This window comes from Eubalaena glacialis, chromosome X (genome assembly GCF_028564815.1).
Source record: "Eubalaena glacialis isolate mEubGla1 chromosome X, mEubGla1.1.hap2.+ XY, whole genome shotgun sequence".
NCBI lineage: Eukaryota > Metazoa > Chordata > Mammalia > Artiodactyla > Balaenidae > Eubalaena > Eubalaena glacialis.
The window spans coordinates 39,029,559-39,052,180 of NC_083736.1; positions in this window are offsets into that span (position 1 = coordinate 39,029,559).

A 22,622-nucleotide genomic window follows, 5' to 3' on the forward strand; every position below is an offset into this window, starting at 1 on the left:
GGTAAAAATAGAACTTAATGATGAATTATGTTTGGGGGTGGTGACAAATGCAGGTATCAAGGATTACTCTTAGATTTCAGGATTATATAGCTGGATCAATGTTGGTACCAATCATTGAGACAGGGAATACGGGAAAAAGTCCAGATTTGAGCAGAAGACCACAAGTACAGATGCTGAGCTTGAGATGCCTTTGAGATAATTAAAAATAATTATCCAATAATAATTGGATTTATGGGTGTGAGATATTATGGGTTATCTGCACATAAATAACAATCGATGCCAAAGACATTAATAAAAGAGAATATAAAGTGGGAGGAGTAAAGGGTCTAGGAATAAGCCTTGAGGAATACCAGCATTTAGTGCGCTAGTAGGGGAGGATGAGTTTATGAGATGGCAAAGGAAGCTGAGAAAGACCAGAGGGGTAAAAAAAACCCCACAAAACAAAAACAAAAAACCCAAATATAGAAAGAAGACTAGAAACCAATGGAACGGAGTATTTCAATAAAGGGAGTGGTGAAGAAAACTGAAGAAGTTAAATTGGATTTGATAACATTAAGGTCATAGTTCATAAGTAAATTAGCAAATACTGTTTTGGTGAAGTGATGAATGTAGATGGATTGGAGTGGGTTGAGGGGTAGGAGTTGAGAAAATGGAGATGTTGGGTAGAAGAAGCATTTAAAAATTTTTTATTTATTTATTTATTTTTGGCTGTGTTGCCGCGTGCGGGCTTTCTCTAGTTGCGGTGAGCGGGGGCTACTCTTCTTTGCGGAACACGGGCTCTAGGTGCGCGGGCTTCAGTAGTTGTGGCACACGGGCTCAGTAGTTGTGGATCACGGACTCTAGAGCGCAGGCTCAGTAGTTGTGGCACACGGGCTTAGTTGCTCTGTGGCATGTGGGGTCTTCCCGGACCAGGGCTCGAACCCATGTCCCCTGCATTGGCAGGCAGATAGCAGAAGCATTTTTAAAGAGCTTGGCTTTGAAGTGGACAGAGTATGAAGTGCGAAATGCAGCTAAAGGAGGTTTGGGATGATGCAGAGAACTTAAAGCTGATGAGAAGTATCCAGTTGAGAGGAAGAGGTTTTATATATGAGAGGGATGACATAAGACTAAGACTCTTCAGAAAACAGGAAGTAATGGGATCTATGTATGTATCTTTATGTATTTATGTAGTTAAAACCTACATGTTTATATATCTTCATTTTATATGAACTACTGAAACAGGATATATTTGGTTGCAAGCAATAAAATGCCCCACCAACAGAGTACTAAACAATAAAGACATTTAACTAATCTCCATAATACAAAACTCGGAAGTTAGCACTTCCAGAATTGTTTCAGTGGCTCACATACATCACCAAACACCTGAGCTGAGTCCTGTCTTTTCCATTCTGCCTCTTCAATGTGTCAGTGACATCTCTCCTGGTCTCCAGATGGCTGCCACAGCTCTAAATATCTCATCCTCATAAACAGCATTCCAAGCATGAAAGCAAGTAGGGGAGGTATGAGTAACTAAAGTGCTTTCTGTATTTGCCATTCTCTTTATTAGGGAGAAATCTTAACCTGAAGCTATCAACAAACTTCCTCTATGTCTCATTCTCCAGAACTGGGTCACGTGACTATCCTTAGACCAATTACTAGCAAAGGGGAATGAGATTTCCATGGTTGGCATAGACCTATCATTTTTCATCCCTGGGACTGGGCACATTGCCACCCAAAAACATCAGGGCAAGAAAGAGAGTGGAATAGGTTTGAACTGACAGCTCCAAGAGTGGCTACCATTAAGAATGTTTGCCTCAGTAGCTATATTGATTGGTTGCTCTGTGTGTGTGTGTGTGTGTGTGTGTGTGTGTAGTTTTAAAATTAGTTCATAATATTTAAAAAATTTACATAATATTGAAAGATACAGTAAAATAAAAATAAAATCATGTATAATCCCATTAACCCCAAAATAAGCAACTTTCATTAACATTTTGATTTAGAGCCTTTCAGAATTTTTCTATGCTAAAAAATAACTTTTTTTCTCTCTCTCGAAATTGAGAATCATACTGTGTGTGTGTGTATGACATAATTTGCTTTTTTCACATGAAACATAGTTTTTAAATGACATGCTAAAACTGTAAACTAGATCTTGGTAAATTGTGTGTTTCTGTTATGTTTACAGTTCCACATATTATTCTAGCAGTATTTGAGCATGCTTATTTCTTTATATCCTTAACAATACTTGGTATATCAATCCTTGGAATCTTTGGTAATCTTATGAGATAAAAGTGATAAATCAGTATAATTTATACTTTTTGTTTTAGGTGTAAAAGCTTTCCATGAATGTATTTGCCATATGAACTTTTTTTTTCTTTTGCTTATTTTTTTATTGATTTGTGTGAATCCTTTTATATGTTAAGGACATTGATTCTTTCACATATATGTTTCAGGTATTTTTATTTTCAGTTTGTGGTTTCTGTTTTTATTTTGTTAATGATTTTTGATAGTATGCAGAAATATTTAATTTTTAGATAAATCAATCACATCTTTCTTTTATGGCTTCTGAGGTAGTATAACATAGTATTTAACATCTGGGTCTTTGGAGACACCAGACATGGACTTGAATCCTGGCTCTTTCCATGATGTGATTGCAAAGACCTTTGAGAAGATGACTCAACTTTTCAAACACTTTGTTTCTCCATCTATAAAATGGAGATAATAATGCCTCCTTCAAAAGACTGTTATGCAAAGTATAGGCAAATAATGTACAAAAAGAGTTTAGTCCAATGACTGACACATTAATGCTCACTAAATTTCAGTTACTGTTATATGAATAAATATTAATATTATGATTATAAAGGATCTTTCCAGTTAAATTTCATTAAAATATACACATATATTTTCTTGTCCTTAAATGTAAAAATGAAAATATAAACTTTACTTAAAACATAATGGTAACACTGAAACAGTTTCACATAGATTACAATTTGAAGTTGAGTAATATAAATTCAAAATTACTGGGGATTTTGAAGTCTTATAGAAATATAATCTACTAGACATTTATATGTTTTAAGTATAGGCTCTATTTAATGGTTAAAAGTTATTTTATGAAATTATTTATCCTTTATTCAAGCATTCCAGCTTTCTCTATTTTCAGTGAATCAAATGAATTATTGACTATGGAAGAAATCAAATAGATATTTTTCATATTCATGTTTCATCTGAGACTGTTAATTAAAAGAGAATTTTAAAGGTTTCATGGAAACATTAAGAAAAGAAACCATAGCTCCCTTTTCAGTGTTTTCTTCCCATTTCAGTTAATATCCAGAAGGGATGGCCATGTTCTTAAGGAGGTTGACCACAAACCGAGTTACTGATGTTGTCATGGATTTCCCTTACATTTCATGGGTGATGAAGAGTTTTATGTGTATGTATATATGTGTGTGTGTGTGTGTGTGTGTGTGTGTATTCATTCTAAAGTGCTGATGTGATGTAATGGGTAACAGGAATTATTGCTTTAAGAATGCTGACTGTGTAATGATTCCTTCCATTGGATGAAACTGTGCTTCATGGCTACACAGACATGTTGGGAGGGTTACAGAATACGTTGCTCCTTAGACAGGAATTGTGGTGCGAAGGTTAGAACAGGGCTCCAGACTGCCTGGGTTTGCATTCCAGCTGTGTGGCTTAGGAGCTCTGTGGCCTTAGGCAAGCTACCTAACCTCTCTGTACCTTGGTTTCTTTGTTTGTACAATCGGGATAAGAGTAGTATCTACCCCATAAGGGTATTGTGAAGATTCAGTGACTTAATAGCTTTAAAGCACTTAGAACAGTACCTGACATAGTAAGCAGTCAATAAATGCTATTGTTATTACTATCCTGTCCTCCTCTATACAACTTCTATCTTGCCCTGTGGCATTTACATTTGAACTATAGTGTTGCTTACAGCTATAGAAATATCTGGAATTTGTTGATTGTCATTATGGAGAGGAAACCCCAGGATCTCTTAAGGGTTCATGCTCCAATCTGAATAGAGAAGGATGGAGATGGAAGGTAAGGAAAGCAGAGAGCATTTAACAGTGCATCAAGATATCAGTGCCAGCACCTCTCTCTCTAATGAAGAAAGGCACTCTTTTATATCGTATACTAAGTAAAATCTATTCTAGGCATGCATAAGATAGTGTCAAAATACATTTATGATTTCTACTGGCTATTGTGTTATTCAGGTATCTGTTCGCATATTGCTTTGTATAACTGAATGATGAAGCACTCATTCAATTTGCAGACCTGCAGTACAGTGTATTTAGGAATTAGCTTAAAGTTTCATCAGTGTTTGTTATGAAATGGACAGAGAATAGAAAGATTGCCCTGCTGTCTCGTAGCAGAAACCTCTCAAGTGATGGCTGAATGAGGCACAAGCTCACATGGAAATCCAGGTACTCTTCCTCTCCTTTCTTACTTCCCCTTTCCATAAGAATTTCTTCCATTTCCTTTGTGCTAGCTGTGGCAGAGGGCTGTAGAAAATTATCATTACATGTGGAGTTACACTTTCTGGCCTGAATTATAATTCTGTCTCAGAATTAAACAGCAGCCCTTTAAGTAGAGCAGTATGTACAGAACCAGCCCCAAGAACATCAAGCACTGACATTATTCCTGTATCGAAGATGCTTTTTGGCAACACAGTGAGGTTGAGATCTAAAAGGTAATACAGAATGCTTGCTAATAACCTCAGTACTGAAGTAAGAGGGAAAAATTCAACAGAAGTCTTCCTTTTTTAAAGAAAATGCCAATTCTTAGTGACTTGAAAAATAATCCTTAGAATTAATAAAGTACAACGTTTTTTGTTCAACTTATTATACCTCAGGTAAAATTCCTCTTTAAGACTCTAGTAACATAGTACATTTAAAACCAGATTTAAAATAATAACATCTTAGAGTTGTGTAGGGCAACCTGGTGTCTGTTAGCATACACCACTTGAGGGAATGTAACCTTATTGGCGAAGGCGGCACTGAATGTCTTAGGCGTGTAATTATAGGCTGAGTGCTACTAAAGAGCAACTTAATTCAAAGTCGTTGCCAACTCTGACCTTTTTCACTCTGGTGTGAAGGGACAGATGTGGGCTTCTTTCTTTCTTTTTTTTTAAAAAATAAATTTATGTATTTATTTTTTAAATTTTTGGCTAGGTTGGGTCTTCGTTGCTGCGTGCAGGCTTTCTCTAGTTGCAGCGAGCGAGGGCTACTCTTCGTTGCGGTGCACGGGCTTCTCAGTGCGGTGGCTTCTCTTGTTGTGGAGCATGGGCTCTAGGCGCACGGGCTTCAGTAGTTGTGGCTCGCGGGCTCTAGAGCGCAGGCTCAGTGGTTGTGGCGCACGGGTTTAGTTGCTCTGCGGCATGTGGGATCTTCCCGGACCAGGACTCGAACCCATGTCCCCTGCACTGGCAGGCGGATTCTTAACCACTGCGCCACTAGGGAAGTCCCTGGCAGGCGGATTCTTAACCACTGTGCCACCAGGGAAGTCCCTGGGCTTCTTTCTGTGGTTTGGCTATTCCTTCAAGTGGCCTCTTCAGCATGTGGTCTCTTCCTGAGTGGAGAATGAATCCTACACCAAGATGGTTGTGAGGATAAAATGGACCAGTCCAGGTGTGAGCTTATTGTTTGCTGCCACAGATATGTTAATTCCTCTTATTCACATTCTTCTTTTTTTTTGTGGTGAAATATACATAACATAAAGTTACCATTTTAACCATTTTTATGTGTACAATTTATTGGTATTGACTACATTCACATTGTTGTGCAAACATCACCACTACCTATCTCAGGAGCTTTTTCATCATCCTAAACAGAAACTCTGTACCCATTGAACAATAACTCCATTCTCCCCTCTCCCCTGGCAACCACCATTTTACTTCCTGTCTCTATGAATTTGCCTATTCTGGGAAACTCATACAAATAGAATCATGTAATATTTGTCCTTTTGTGTCTGGCTTCTTTAACTTAGCAGAATGTTGTCAAGGTTCATCCATGTTGTAACATGTATCAGAACTCCCTCTTTAAGGCTGAATAATATTCCATTGTACATATATACTGCATTTTGTTTATCTATTCATCTGTTGATGGACATTTTGGTTACATTCATAAAAGGTTGCATACAAGTGACCGGAAAGCTTATGTTGGGCCCTCTGGGGTAGAGCCCTTTATCTTGGTAGATTGTATTTGCTTACAATTCTTTCTTCCCTCCCCACACTTTTCATGGTCCACTATGAGAGTACATTTCACCATCCTGTTCATGTTCATCTTTGCCATGTGACTTGCTTTGGCCAAGGAAATGTGAGCAGAAGTTTCAATGGTGCCAGTTCTGAGCCAAGGCCTTAAGAGGTATTGCATGTTTCTGTTGGTCCCTCTTGGGCTTCTGTTATTGCCACAAGAAAAATATGGCCTGTGTAAACACTGATCCCATAAGTAGGAGACACATGAAATAACCTGATCTAACTCATAGCCTGGAGCCAAGGCCAGCTAATCTCAGCAAAGTCCAGCACAACCACAGACAATCCACAGACCTGTGAGTCAGAAATATATGCTTATTGTTTTAAGCCACTGAGTTTGGGGTGATTGCTTACATAGCTTTATTTCAGCAGTAGGTGACTAATACAGGCTTTGGTGAGAAAAGGAGGAAGCTTCTCTCCCATAGTTCTAGGGCTCACTGTAGTTTATGGGTACGGAGAATTCTCTCCAGGAAAAGTTCGCCTGATCTTGACATAGCCAAATATGTTGATAAAAAGAGACACTGCTTATAACTAAAGAGTTCAGGGATAAGGTTTGAGTTTTATCATAAGCAAAAACCTCCTTTGAATTTTTACCTAGAAATTTTGATCGGCTCCCTTTAAATAAAGTAAAAGGCTATATTTTAGTATGAATGTTAAGAAACAATCACTATAATATTGTCTAGAAGAGAATTGAAAATATGCATAATTTCCCATGGGAGTTAGGAAGCCTATCCCTCAAAGTTTATTCAGGGTTCCATTGACAGTTTAATTGGAAACTTCAGGTTGGCTGACACTGTCTATAGAGATTGTCTGTTTGTGTGTTACGGGTGACATAAGTCCAACATTAGTGTCCATTTTTCTTGAGACAAGGGAGAGAAAAGAAAGTGACATCACCTTTTGATGACATCATGCAAAAATCAATCTTCAATTTGAATTGGTTCTTGAAAAAGCCTGCCTTAACTTAGAAGAGTCTCAGGAAAAACTATGAGTAACAGTGTATGAAAAGCAGATTGACAAATTCAGGACCAGAATACCATGTTGCTCAATGGTTTGGAGGACTCTGCTGTTTAAGACACACACACACACACACACACACACACACACACCACTGAGCTGCAATGTGGATGCTGCCTTCAGTATTTTGCAGCTTCTGACAGTTGATGAATCAGTTTTTCTGGAACTTCCAAGGGCTTAGTTTGGGGTAAATAATAATCAGTGCATTAATCTTACATTTTCAAAAATGCCATTTTATTTCCTCAGGACAATAGTGTCAGGTCACATTTACTCATGGACAAATTTCCCCTGATAAAAATCCTGGTGGGCTGAACTAATATTTCACAAGAAAAATATGCCAACTGAAGTAAAGCCGTTTATAATGAGGTTGTGTCATTGAATGATGACCTTATGCAGGCTGAAGCTGGCCTACAGGCTCAATGTTTGACATTTATACTCTAGGATATTTCAGGTTTACTTGTGCTAATAATCAAGGTAACACTGTTTCATAGGCTTTCAGGCTTGGAAGGGATTTTGAGAGCCCATTTATTGATGGGGAACTGAATCCTTTTCTCTTCAGTGGGAGCTTTTGTACATATGTGATACAGATGACAATATGTATTCTGTTTGACAACACTTGAAGAAATAGCAAGAGGAAATAAGTTTAAAGTGGAGGATAAGAAATTTAAGTTAAATATAAAGAAGTTACTGATAGAATAAGCAAAACACATGAGAAATAGCTATCAGTGTTGGCTTTTGAATCACTCTCTCATTCTGTGGTTGCATATTTGTAGCTGCAGTTTGTTAATGCATATTACACAATCATGATTTTTGCATTTTCTTTTCCTTCTTATTCAGATTAAGTTAATTCATGGTGTTGTGGACTGAAGAGGGCATAATGATGAGTAGAAGCCTAACCTGAGTGATTGTAATCTGGTCCAATGATTGGGTTTGGCCCTTACCTTTGTCAGACATGGTTCTAATACATGGGAGTTGACTAAAGTAAACAAATCACAAGAGACAGATGTATAAATGGAATGCCAATGTATTATGTTCTAGTGGGAATATTCCTCTCTGGTGAGCAGAATGTTGTATCTTCCACCTAAGGTACCCACCTCCCAGAATCTGAACCAATTGCAGCGGGAAGTGTTGGTTGTCATCTTAGCAACCACCCCCTCCTTTTTGATTCCTAACTAAATCTTTATTTTATCCAGGTGTCATTTACTCCCAGACATGGTCCATATGCCTCAGGGGAAGCTGGTTGACCCCTGCCCTTGGAGTTCTGATTAGTCTAATCTGGTTATTTCTGCCCTGGTTTACGGATAGTCTGACCCAAATCAATTTGATCCAGTGAGAAACAAAAAACTTTTCTGAGAGTGTTTGGAAATGCAACTTTCTTGTTATGAAGCATAGTTACAGGAAGTCGGCCTCTCACTGGATATGAGTGAGTAGCCATTTAGCCCTAGTTCCTATAGGGGGCATTCTAGAGCCATGAGGGCAATCAGCCTTGGGATGAAGCTGATAGGTGTCAGAATGGAAAGATGGAAGTAACAGGTGTTTTTGATGATATCCTTGATCAACTAACCCTGAAGCCTCTTCTACTGCTAGAATTCAGTTTTGGTAGCCAATATACTTCATTAGTGTTAAAGATAGTTTGAGTTGAATTTTCAATTTTATGCAGCTTAAAGAACCCTAACTGTTACTGAGTTTGTTACCAGGAGTGGGGTACATCAAGAAGCAGATCTTAAGATATGGAATTGGCTGAGTGGAGGAGGTACATCAGAGGGACGCTTGGATTTTCTATCATTGTCATGCCAGAGTGAAACACTTGTCATTCTTTGCAGAGAGCTTAACAAAGTGCCTGACTTACACTTTGTGTACCAAAATAAATTGATAGAACAATGTTATTTTCTCCTCCGATAGATTACCACCCTCTTCCACACACACGAATAATCCAGATGTGAACTGGAAAATAAGCCATGGTCGTGTAAAATATTTGAAGAAGCATCATGTACTGATAACTCTGGTAGGTTGGATTATTGTTTCCAACTCTTTGCTCCCACCCTGTAATAGAATGATACATTCACTCACTTTGCCATATGACTTGTGGTACTCCTCATTTGAATATGCAGAGTGTACTTCTCCGCCTCATTGCTTTTTGGACTTGGCCGTGTGATTTGCTTTGACCAAAGGATTGGTAGCAGATGTGGCATTATAGTGGGTCAGATAGTGTCTCTCCTAAATTCATGTCCACCTGGAACCTGTGAATGTGACCTTATTGGAAGTAGGGTCTTTGGAGAGGTAATCAAGTTAAGGTAAGGTTGTACTGGATTAGGGTGGGCCCTAAATCCAATGACTGATGCCTTTATAAGAGAAAGGAAAGGGAGGTTTGGTTACAGAAATGCACACAAGGAAGAAAGCCATGTGATGATGGAGGCAGAGATTAGAGTGATGCAGCTGTAAGCCAAGGAACATCCAGATTACCAGGAGCCACCAGAAGCCAGGAAGAGGCGAGGAAGGATTCTTCCCTAGAGCCGTCAGAGGGAGTATAGCCTTGCCAACACCTTGATTTTGGACTTCTAGCGTCCAGAACTGTGAGAGAATAAATTTCTGTTGTTTTAAGTCACCTAGTTTGTGGCATTTTGTTATGGCAGCCCTATCAAACTAATACAGACATGTACACAAACTTTAAATGTGCTTGTATGTTTGGCTTGGTCTCTTATGTCTGTCATCTGCATGAGAAGAGCGTGCTTGGAGTAGGTGCTGGTCCTAGAATGAGGAGACTTGTGGAGTATACCCAAACCCAACCCACAGTTTGGAGCAAATCCCAGCTATTCCCAGCAGAGCATAGCCAGCTCACAGACTGAGCAAGAAATAAATGCATGTGGTTCTATTATATTTGGGGCTTGTTTGTTACACAGAATTATTGTAGCAATAGCTGTCTAATATAGTGATAGATTGAGAATGAGCGATGGAGAGGAAGCAGTTTCTTAGAACCTTAAAAAGTTCCAGGTTACCCCTATGTTAGTCATTGTCTTTAGGAATAGATGCAGCCCAAATGTATTGGGGCAGAGGTGGGAGGAAATAAGGTTCATGTTTAGATAGCATTTTATCTTTTCGTGAGAAGGAGGAAATATGACTACTTTGCAGTCACCCATCGAGTTTTCTAGGTATCCATTTAGATGAACAGGAAATGGAATACAGTGGAAGGAGGAGAAGGGAAAGACTGGGATGGCCCCTGAGCTGTTTCTGTTCTTGCTAAAGGAGCCAACCACCCAAACAAGAAGGGGTTGTCTTTAGAAATGACATATGGCTAGGTAGGTTTTGAAAAATTAAAAATGGAAAAAGGTTTCCAGAGCTTCTAGCTTATTAAGGCATAAAAATGAGAAACAATTTGCAAAGATGTGGACAGTAGCAGAATGAATAGTGGAGGCTGATTAGGTATGTTTGCCCAGGGCAACTCATTAAAAAGCACCTGACTACAGTACTGAAACCCCTGTAATTTCCACTGCCTCCCACCATTCCCTCTTTATCAGCTTCAGAGCTAGCCCTCAAAAAGGCCCATTTCTGAAATGTATTTATCCACAAAGTCCTTTTCTTTCTTGTAGAAACACACTGGAATCATTCAATTGCTTTTGGATGGGTGTGCATGGCAATACGCCTCCTTAGCATTGAGGCAGGAGATTAAAGACTGACATTGTGCCTCTGTTTCTGACACTCCTCTGCCTTTGTCTTTCTTCTAGTCAACAACATACCCTTACAGATGAGGTAAGACACCATGTGCTCATTCTCTGTGTGCATTTAAAATGTGGATTCAGCAAGTTCATCTCTTCTCTTTGTTTTGACAACGGGGAAGGGAAGGTTGCTTTGATCTTCAAAAATTATGACTATAAATAATGCCTATTCAACTATTGGCTCAAGATTAAAACAGTGATTGCTTTTGAGTTGTTTTTAGAATCTTTCACTTCCAAAGCCCCCTTTCCTCCTTTGGATGTGTTAGATTCTGATCAAGTTCAAATTTCCACATTATATCTATGTATCTGAAGTGTATTTGACAAACAAAGGCTGTACTGTTTTTCAGGTAAATATTTTATGTTTTAGGTTTTTTTCTTATCATGAAAGTAATGCATGCTTACTATAAAGTTGTACTGTATACAGAAAAAGGGTAAATAAGGAAAAAATTCAAAACCTGTAAGCATTCCATTCAGAAATACTGCTAGCGTCTATATCTATATAGTTTTATAAGTGTGTGTAAATGTAAACCTTATGTATGTAAATAAATTTTCCTTGAAGATTATTCATTATATTGGTTATACAGTTTTGAATTTTCCTTTTTTAAATATATGAACTAGATAGTGCTCAATTCAGTGCATTTGTTGTGTTCATGGTGAGATTTATTATTTTTCCTAGTGGTGATTTGTTTAGGGAGCTTTCCATAGCCCAGTATTTTCATTCTGGCTTCATAGTGTGTGGAGAAATGCTCTCCTACGTGTGTGAATGAGGATCTTTCATTTGCTACTCTTTCCACAGAGAATGACAAATCCAATTCTGCAGTTTTAGATTTAACTCCAAGACTGATGTGTATTTGGCCATACACTTAAACTCTAGGTAGTCAGGCTTCCAACATGTATTAATCCCATGCCACATGCAGAATAAGATGCTGATTGTTTTAGAGCTTCTTGTGGATGTAGGGAAACATCAGTCCTCAAGCGACTAGCAGTTCATGAAACAGTTGCTGAGGAGAGAATGGGTTCTGGTGGAGTCTGGCACTGGCTGGTTTTGGGGGGAGGAGAATGGAGTGGACTGGCCAAACGTGAGGGCTCAGCTGTAGAATAGGAAATGCTGTACTCACATGCGCAGAGGCAGAAAGACGTCTTTACAAATGTAAGGAATGGCAAGCAGGTTAGCTTGGCAAGAGCAGAGGAGCCACGCAGGGGAGAACAGACCGGAGGCTGATTTGTTTGGAGGGCCTGGACACAGGGCAGACAAGCCTGAATTTGACAACACAGATGGGAAAGATCCCGAGTAGGTTTCCCAGCCGTGGAGTGACATAAAGACGAACACGTTCAAAGCAGACTATTTTATTGCCTGTGTGTATCTGCAGCTCCCATTATCTAGTATGATCGTCCTAAGAGCATGCCTGCTAGGCTTCTGCCCCGTCAGAGTCTGGCCATCAAAGTTGTGTGCAGCTTGTGCAGCTAGTATCACATCCTGTCCCACTGGGAAGGTCTAAGGTGGGCCAATTCCAGCCCCTTGAAATAATTAGTTTCCACTGCTCTCTGTGTACAGAACCAAAAGGAGCAATTTATTGGCATTGTGGGTAATGCCCAGAGACTGCCAACAGCAAGAATTAAACTAACTGGATTGCAGGAAAGAACAAGGGGGATTATTTTCCAACTATAAGCCCAATTTGAGGTTACTTATCTTCCTTTCCTCTTCTCTCTAAAATTAGCACGAATTTTTACCACATAAAGCACATGCTCCTGCCCTCATACATTGCTGGAGCGGATGCAAAATAGTAGCTATGAAGGAGAATTTGGTCATTTCTAACAAAATTACATCTGCATTTATCTTCTCAATTACTAATCCCACTTCTATGAATCTATTCCAAAGATAAAAGGGCAAAAACTATAGGAAGACATATATACAAGATCATTCATTACAACACACTGCAGCAAAAGATTGGAAACAATCCGAATTCCATCAATGGGAGATTGAAAAATTGTCATACATCTACACAAAGGAGTGCTATGTAGCAATAAAAAAGAATGAATAATATCTCTTATACTGCTAGGAGTGGTTCCTAGCATATTTTTTTATGTGAAGAAAGCAAGGTAGAGAAACGTGTATGTGTTATTTAAGAAAGAGGATTATGAATTTATATATTCATATATAATATGTTTATTATATTAAAAAAGAAGGATAAGCCTAAACCTAAAAATTTTAAGGAAGAGGTTACCAGTGGGGAAGGGGGGCAGGAAACAAGAAAACAAGATGAAAGGAAAGGGATAGAAGTGAGATTTCTCTGAATATACCTTGCTTTGTAGATTTGAATTTGAAAACATGTAATTATTCTACATAATTATAATACAAAACTGAATTTAAAAAGCAATCCTTAAAAATAAAAAAAAAAAAACAATGTGAAACAGCTGAAACAAACTACATAACAAGGTTTTGGCATAACCATGCACAGAGGAACTGTTCCATACGATTTCAATTAAACACAGTAATTTGATTTTACATTCCTAGAGGGATATATGCTAAGGACAGAAAGAACTGTAAAAATATCTTGGTAATGTTGGTGTTGTAATTTTGACATTGTTGTATGTTAGTGTGGGATAAAACAAATGAGTATTTATGTTGATGGTGTTTGGAATCAGGATTTTTGGCGTAAAAAAGGAGGTAAAGATATAATAATACAGATGAGATTAAGTAAAAACCTTGTATTCCTGAATTTGAAATGGAAATATCAGTAAAAACTCGTGTTGTTCTTCATCTTTAAAAAATCTATCTAGCAAGCTTTGAACACTGAAAAGATCTAAAAACAAAGACCAGTAGCAATGAGTATCCCTGGTGTCCAAGTTGTGGTCTTTAAATACTATTTTCCATTAAAAGGAACCAGGGGGCTTCCCTGGTGGCTCAGTGGTTGACAATCTGCCTGCGTATACAGGGGACACGGGTTCGAGCCCTGGTCTGGGAAGATCCCACATGCCGCGGAGCAACTAGGCCTGTGAGCCACAATTGCTGAGCCTGTGCGTCTGGAGCCTGTGCTCCGCAACAAGAGAGGCCGCGATAGTGAGAGGCCCGCGCACCGCGATGAAGAGTGGCCCCCACTTGCCGCAACTAGAGAAAGCCCTCGCACAGAAACGAAGACCCAACACAGCCATAAATAAATAAATAAATAAATAAATAAAATTAAAAAATATATATATGAAGTATTGTCATAAAATTAATTTAAAAAAATTAAAAAAAAAAAAAAGGAACCAGGGCTCCTTGGGAAAATAGCTGATACCACAGCAGAAAATGTACAAGATAAGCCTAGAACATCCTATTATACCAAGAATCAAGGACGCTTTCAGAGACTACTGTGGGCTTCTCAAAAGGACACAAGACTACTTAAAGAAGGATAATTTCAATAAGAATAACAGTTGCAATGGATGAAAACAATTATATGTATTTAATCCATGTGCTCTTTCTGATTTAAAAAAAGTAAAGCTCATTGGCCACCTTTGGCTCTCTTTTGGATGTATTAAAGACCAAACAGGTATTTTGAAAATTAGAATATAATGGGGGAAAATCTTGCTTTTTCTTGCCTTTTCTACATGAAAGGCACATCATGATAATAAAATAATTGATAAGGGGAAGTTCTTCCTTAGAGAAGCATATTAGCTAGTAATTGAAGAAGGAATGATAGAATTATAACACTACTATTTTGCAACGTCTAATGAAATACTGGCTCCTGACAATGATCATCAGTGACTACTAACAACACCCAAAAAAGAAAATATCAGACTTTTTTGGCTTTCTAATGGATGCCCACAACACCACCTATTAAGAAGTATTGCCAAAAAATTGAAACTGAATATGATCAAAAGTTTAGCTTTAATTACTGATTTACAGGAAATACAGGGGACAAAGGAACAATTACAGGAAATACAAGGGACAGTTAAACAACTTCATGAGATATAATTAGCAAAATCTAGACTGTGGAAAATATTATGGACTTACAACCTAATTTATTCAACAAAAATTGCAAGAAAAAAAAGAGATGGGGGAAATAAAAGAGACTTAAAATAAGTAAACCAATTACTAAGTATAGATCTTATTTGGATTCAGATTCAATCAACACACTGCAAAAATACAAATATGAGGCAATCAGGGCAATTTGTTGACTATTTGATAATATTAAGAAATTATTGTTAATTTTTACCCATGATATTGGTATTCTCATTGCTTTTTTTTTTTTTGAAGTAAACACTGAGATATTTGCAGATGGCATGATAAAAAATCTTGGATTGGCATCAAAATAAAGGAGTAGCATGGGATGGGGAGGACAGTGAGTGAGGCAGTGGATGAAAAAAGATTGGCCATGACTGGTTATTAGATAATATAGGGTCTTCATTAGTTTTGTGAAGAGGGAGAATGGTACTGTTGTTGTGTGGCAAAATGTCTTATCATTTAGAGATGCACGCTGAAATATTTGGGGATGAAATAATATAATGTCTCCAATTTACCTTAAAAGACTTCAGCCAAAGCATAGATATTGCTGTTATGACAGAGGTTTTGTGGTTATGTGGGAAAATTGTTCTTATTTTTTACAGTGGCTCACTGAAATATTTAGAGTTGAATGTCATTTATGTCTGCATTTACCTTAAAATACTTTAGGAAAAAAGAAAGGCAAAATAGCAAAATATCTGAATCAATTATACCAAGGTAACTTATATGTCATTCTATCTCCTCTGTGTTTGTAAAGGTTCATAATAAGCTTTCTAAAAAGTAAACTTCAAAAGGTAAAAAAAAGATTGGCCACAAGTTATTAGTTGAAGCTAAGTGATGTGATGGCTACAGGCATCACCAACTCATGACAAACAGGCTTAATTCTCTCAAACAAATATGAAGAGTAGAACACAGAGAGAAAAAGCAGTGTCTTAATTTCTTTAAAGTTTACCAATCTGCTTCAAAGTTCATGAGTAATCTTTAAGGATGCTAAGACTCTATTATGATTTTTAAAATACAGTTTATTTCATTTTTGACTCTATTATAATTACCAAGCAGAACTGGGAACTTCCATAAAAAAATTGAATTTTAACTCAATATTTAGTGATGAATTATACAATCCTGAATGTTGGACTTGTTAGAAAAGGTGACATTTCCAATTGTAATACGTACGCATGAGTCATCTCTCCTATCAGAGTGCACTGTTGATAGTAGCCCAGGCTTTAGATAAGTTATATTTGCTGCAGACTGTGTGCTTTATTTCTTTGTAAGTCTTGATGGGTGTTAGTGCAAACACTGCTCATTTGTCGTCTTTTACTAAGCAAAAATTTTCTGTGCAGATGGCATACAAATCTACTCTTTTATCCCTGACCTTCCTGGGACCTTTGTCCCCGTCAGCAGTCTCTTCCTCGACTGCCTCACTGTCATCTCAAACAGAATCTACCAATCTCCTGGTTTCTTCTGAAGTGCTTCTCTCTCGACAAAGCCTAGCACTCCATGACCCCCAGTCCCAGGAGATACTCTTTGTGTTTGTGTTTACAGTTTCAGATATCACCAGCCACTACTGAAAAAGGAAGAAAAGTAAAACTCTCTTTCCTTTGAACTGTGGAGATAAAGATATTTTAAACTCTGGAGGCCAGGAAGCGAGGGCCTCACTGAAACCTTTACCTTCATTGTCACAAGGGTCTCTACTCTTTACTTCTTATTTCAGGGTGGCTGCCGAATTGATTTCAATAGTGTCCAATTCGGAGCATGATTTTATGGTAAATAGTACTGTATGACTTTGTTTCAGAATTTTATTATATGGATGAGTAAAAATCACCGAAGCATACTTGGGAGTTAGTTTTGAATTCAATGTGATAATTTATGCAATTAAAGAGATAAATCTGTGCCACCCTCCAAACAGAGGTTAATTTTGATAACCTTATTCCTCACACTTCTCTTTGTTATGTGTAAGCATATTAATAATAGACATTAATAATGCCTTGGATTTGTAAAGTATTACTGTATTCAAACCATTGACATTGATGTTATCGCATCTTAAAAGGTAGGCAAAGCAAATATTTGAGAAATTAACAAATTTTGATCCAAGGATGTCAGAAGACTTAACAAAGTTAGTGGCAGAACCCAGAGTCAAGAAATGCTCTTTCTACATCTTCCTCCCCACTTCTCTCCCCACAAGAAAACTAGTGTGTAAGCTTGATCCCCACCTCACTTTTTAAAGAATCAGATTTGGTTTCATTGATTTTTTTTTAGCCTGGAAAAGCACTAGTTCATTTATTATCTCACAGTTTTTGTGGAGTCTGGACACAGCTTAGCTGAATACTCTACTTAGGTTCCACAAAGCTTGCAATCAAGGCGTCAGCTGGAACTGTGGTCTCATCTGATGCTGTTACAAGCTCATTCAGTTTACAGGCAGAATTCAGTTCCTTGCAGAGGTAGAACTCATGGAACCTTTTATCTTCTTTGAGGCCTGTAGGAGACTATCTCTCTGGTGCTTCATCCTCTTTTACAAACTCCCCTAATTAAGTCAGGCCCATCCCAAATAATTCCCCTTTTGATTAACTCAGAATCAACTGATTAATAATCTAATTACAGGAGTGAAATTCCACACTTAAAGGGAGGAAACTATACAGGGCACATATACAGGAGGTGCTAATCTCGGGGCTATCTTTGAACTCGGCCAACCACAACTTGTATACCGAAAACTTCAAAACATTGCTGTGAGAAATTCAAGAACTAAATACATGGAGAGACATACCATGTTCATGGGTTGGAAGGCTCAATATTGGTAAGATATCACTTCTTTCCAAATTTATTTATAGGTTCAACGCAATCCAAATTAAAATCTTAGCAGGGTTTTTTGGTGGGGTAGACGTTGATAAGCTGATTCTAAAATTCGAATAGAAATGTAAAGGACCTAGAATAGCCAAACAACTTTGAAAAAGAAGATCAAATTTGGAGTATTAACACTACCTAATTTTAAGACACCATAATGCTACAGTTATCCAGTCTGTGGTGTTGGCATCAAGAAAGATGGACAGATCAATAGAACAGAATAGAGATTCAAGAACTGGACCCACACATTTATGGACAACTGCCTTTTCCCTTCATTTATTCATTTTTTAATACTCTTCATTTCTTTTTGTAGATCTGAGTTTCTGACATATGTAATTTTCTTTCTAAAGAATTTCTTTTACATTTCTTGCAAAGGCTACATTGATTGTTCTGTATCATTTTTCTATGTTCAAATTCATTGATTTCTGATCTTAAATTTATTATTTCCTTCCTTCTGTTTGCTTTGGATTGATTTCTTTTTCTTGTTTCTTAAGCTTGAATCTTTTTTTAAAAAATTAATTAATTAATTAATTGGCTGCGTTGGGTCTTCGTTGCTGCTCACGGGCTTTCTCTGGTTGCGGTGAGTGGGGGCTACTCTTCATTGCGGTGCGCGGGCTTCTTGTTGCAGTGGCTTCTCTTGTTGTGGAGCATGGGCTCTAGGTGTGCAGGCTTCAGTTGTGGCTCGCGGGCTCTAGAGTGCAGGCTCAGTAGTTGTGGCGCATGGGCTTAGTTGCTCCTTGGCATGTGGGATCTTCCCAGACCAGGGCTCTAACCCATGTCCCCTGCATTGGCAGGTGGATTCTTAACCACTGCGCCACCAGGGAAGCCCTTAAGCTTGAATCTTGGATCATTGATTTGAGACCTGTCTTCTTTTCTAATAGAAGCATTTAATGCTCTAAATTTCCTTCTAAAGACTGCTTCCTGCATGCCACACATTTTGTTATGTCTTATTTTTATTTTCTTTCAGTTCAAAATGTTTTCTATCCATAGGTTATTTAGCAGTGTGTCATTTATTAGGTTATTAAGTTCTAGTTCAATTCCATTTTGGTCGGATAATATGCTTTGTACAATTTCACTTGATTTTATTTTGTTAAGCTTTGTTTTTGGATCCAGGACATGGTGTATCTTGAGTGTTCCACGTGCACTTGAAAAGAGTGTGTATTTTACTATTGTTGGATGAAGTGTTCTAAAAATATCAGTTAGGTCATGTTGAATGATAGTGCTGTTCAGGTCTTCTACATCTGTATTAGCCAGCTCGAGCTCCTGTAACAAAATACCATGGGCTAGGTGGCTTAAACAACAGAGACTTATTTCTCACAGTTCTGGAGGCTGGGAAGTCGAAGATCAAGGTGCTGGCCAATTTGGTCCTTGCTGAGGAAAGGCTCTCTTCCTGGCTTGTAGGTGGTTCCCTTCTCACTGTGTGTTCACATGGCCTTTCCTTGGTGCACAGAGAGATCTCTCTCTTCCTTTTCTTATAAGGCCTCCAATCTGATCAGATTTGGACCCCATCCGTATGAACTCATTTAACCTTAATTACCTCCTAAAATCCCTTTCTCCAAATATAGTCACAATGGAGGTTAGGGCTTCAACATATGGATTTGGGGAGTACACAATTCAGTCCATAGCAATATCCTTGCTAATTTTCTAATTATTCTATCAATTACTGCGAGATGAGTGCCAAAATCTGATTACAATTGTGAATTTATTTCTCCTTTCTTATCTGTTTTTGCTACATGTATTTGAAGCTTTATTGGTAGTGCATACATTTTTAGGATTGTTATGTCTTCTTGGTAAACTGACTCTTTTGTAATTAGGTAGTGTCCCTCTTTGTCCTTGGTGATTTTCCTTGTTCTGAAGTCTTCTTTTTGACATTAGTATAATACTCCAACTTTCTTTTGATTAGAGTTTGCATGGTATATCTGGTATTCTGTTTGTTCTCTCTGTTTTTTGTTCCTATTTCCCTTTTCCTACCTGCCTACTTTTGGATTATTTGAATTTCCTTTGGTATTCCATTTTATTTTATGTATTTTTTGCTATATCTCTTTGTATTAATTTTTATGGTTGTTCTAGGGATATATATACACACACACATATATATGTGTATATATATATACTACTTCAAGTAAAATGCAGAAGCCGTACAACCATATATGTCCCTTTACCCTTCCCCCTTTATGTTATAGTTGTCATATATATTACATGTACACACATTGAAAACTGTACCAGACATTGTTATAATTTTTGTTTTCACAGTAATACATACTTTAAAGAACTTAAGAAGAGAAAAATAGTATAATAACCCTGATATTTATGATTTCTGTTGCTCTTCCTCATTTCTGAAGTTCCAGGTTTCCCTCACGTATCATTTTGCGTCTGTCTAAAAAACTTCCTTTAACATTTCTTTCAGAGCAGGTCTTCTGGCAACTACTTCTCTTAGTTTTCCTTCATCTGAGCATGTTTTTATTTGCCTTCATTTTGAAGGATATCTTTGTTTTATATAGAATTCTGGGTTTACCTACTTTTCTTTCGGCACTTTAAAATGTTCCACTGTCTTATGGCCTTAGTGGTTTCTGATGAGAAATCTGTAGTAATTAAAATCATTGTTGTCCTATATGCCATGTATCATTTTTTTTTCTGGCAGCTTTCAAGGTTTTTGTTTTTGGTTTTCAGAAGTTTGATTATTGTGTCTCTGATGTGGTGTTCTTTGTATTTTTTATCCTGTTTAGGGTTTGATGAACTTCTTGAGTCTGTAAATTTATATATTTCATGTGATTTTTGACATTTTGGGTAATTATTTCTGCAACTTTTTCTGCACCAGTCTATTTATTATCTTCTTCTGAGACTCATTGACACAAATGTTAGATCTTTTGATATTGTCCCATAGTTCCTGAGTCTCTTCACTTTTAAAAATCTTTTTCTTTCTGTTCTTCAGATTGGATAATTTCTGTTGACTCATCTTCAAGTTCTCTGTCTTTTTCTTCGTTGTCTCTATTCTATTATTGAGCCCCAACAGTGAACTTTTAAAGACATTGTATTTTTGTCCTCTAAAGTTTCCATATCTCTGCTGTGAACTTCTATCCTTTCATTCACATCAAGTATGTTTTACCTTTCCTAAGGGAGCATAGTTATAATAGCCCCTTTAAAGTCTTTGATAATTTCAACATCTGAGTCATCTTGAGGTGACATTTGCGATTTTTTTTTCCTTAGAAATGGGTGACATTTTCCTAGTTCTTTGTATGTTGAGTAATTTGGGGAAATATCCTGGGCATTTTGAATATTTTGCTGTGAAACGGAATCCTTTTAAAGTCACCTGGAAAATGTTACTGTGTGTGTGTGTTTGTGTGCATAATTTTAGCAGAAAATGACCCCAGTTAAGTTTAGACCATAAGTTCTGTCTCATCTTCTGTCAGCAGTAGTTCCAGTGTCTGTTTTCAAAGACTTCACTCTGCGTCTTTGGGTCTGTCCCATGCATGTGCCACTCGAGTCAGTCTGGAAATTAGTAAGTGGTTTATATTGTATTTCAGTTCTCAAAGCTTTTGCTATCCTGTTTTTGTTCTGTCCCCATGCATATACCACTCAGGGATTATTCTGGAGCTTGGGAGTGATTTTATATTTTACTTCAGTTCTCAAAGTCTTTGCTATGCTGATTTGGGTCTTTCCCAGCCACCCATAGCTCAGGTGTGAGCCCAGGTCTTGTGTGAGTTGATATACAGAATTCAGAAATCTTCTTCTCCAGCTCCCTCTTCTCTGGAATTCTTAGGCCCTGTGTACTACCGCCCCCCGCCCCCCACCATGGACTTGCAGAGATCACTTTTCTTGGTCCTACAGCTAGACAGACAGTGTTTCTCTTGGAGATTTTGTTTTTATTGCCATGTAGCCATTGCCATAGCTCCCAACCACTGCCCATATTTGGGTCAAAGCCATGAGAGAAAAGAGGGAAGCTAACTTGGGAAAGTCACCCCCCCCATGTGGGTCACGTCTTTGATTCTTCTCCCCAGTCTGCTTGCTTTCGTTTACTTTTCAGAGTCCTCAGGTAGTTGATTTTTGTATTATGTCCAGAGTTTTCAGTTATAATCAATAGGCTCACTCCATCTTGGCTAGCACTGGAAATCTCTCCCCACTTCACTTTTAAGAAGAGAATACATGCTTCATATTTGCTCTACAGTCTCCTGCCAGATTCTAGGCAAAACGCAAGCCTTTTAAACAAAGCATAATAGCCCTGTGTCCACTAGGAGGCAGCACTAACAAACCCTTCATTGCCCCAGACCTCTGTAGCTTCAAGGACGTGGATGTAATCTTGGCAGCCTGTGGCTTCAAATTCCCACAAAGAGAAACACTGCGAGCTCAAGCTCCCCTTCTCCACTCTACCCCATTCCTACTTTTTCCTTGTGGGTTCTAGGTGGCTGGGGTATTTGCTAACTGCAAGTTAGCTCATTCTCAGTCTGTCACTAGTGCAGCTGCCATGTCCACCTGTGGTAACATCCATAGCAGTTACTATTATACTTCCAGTGTTTGCTCAACTTGCCATGGCTGCTTGAGTGGAAGAGGGCTTTTCTTCCTGGTAGTGTTTACAATTCATTCAGTAGAATCCCAAAGCTGACTCTTTCAATGCTTTCAAAGTCTCTTCTCTGAAGAAAGCTCTCTATATTAGGTTGAAACCTGTGGGAGTCATTAGTTGCTGTTCCTCAAATACTTCTGGCTCTCCAATTTCTCAGCACTTAGTAGGATTGTCTTTTTGGCCCACTTGTGGTTGGGTCAGTGATTAATTCTGGCCTATAAGCTGAGTTGAAAGTCATGAGTATCACTTCCAGGCGGGAACATTAAGTTGCCAATG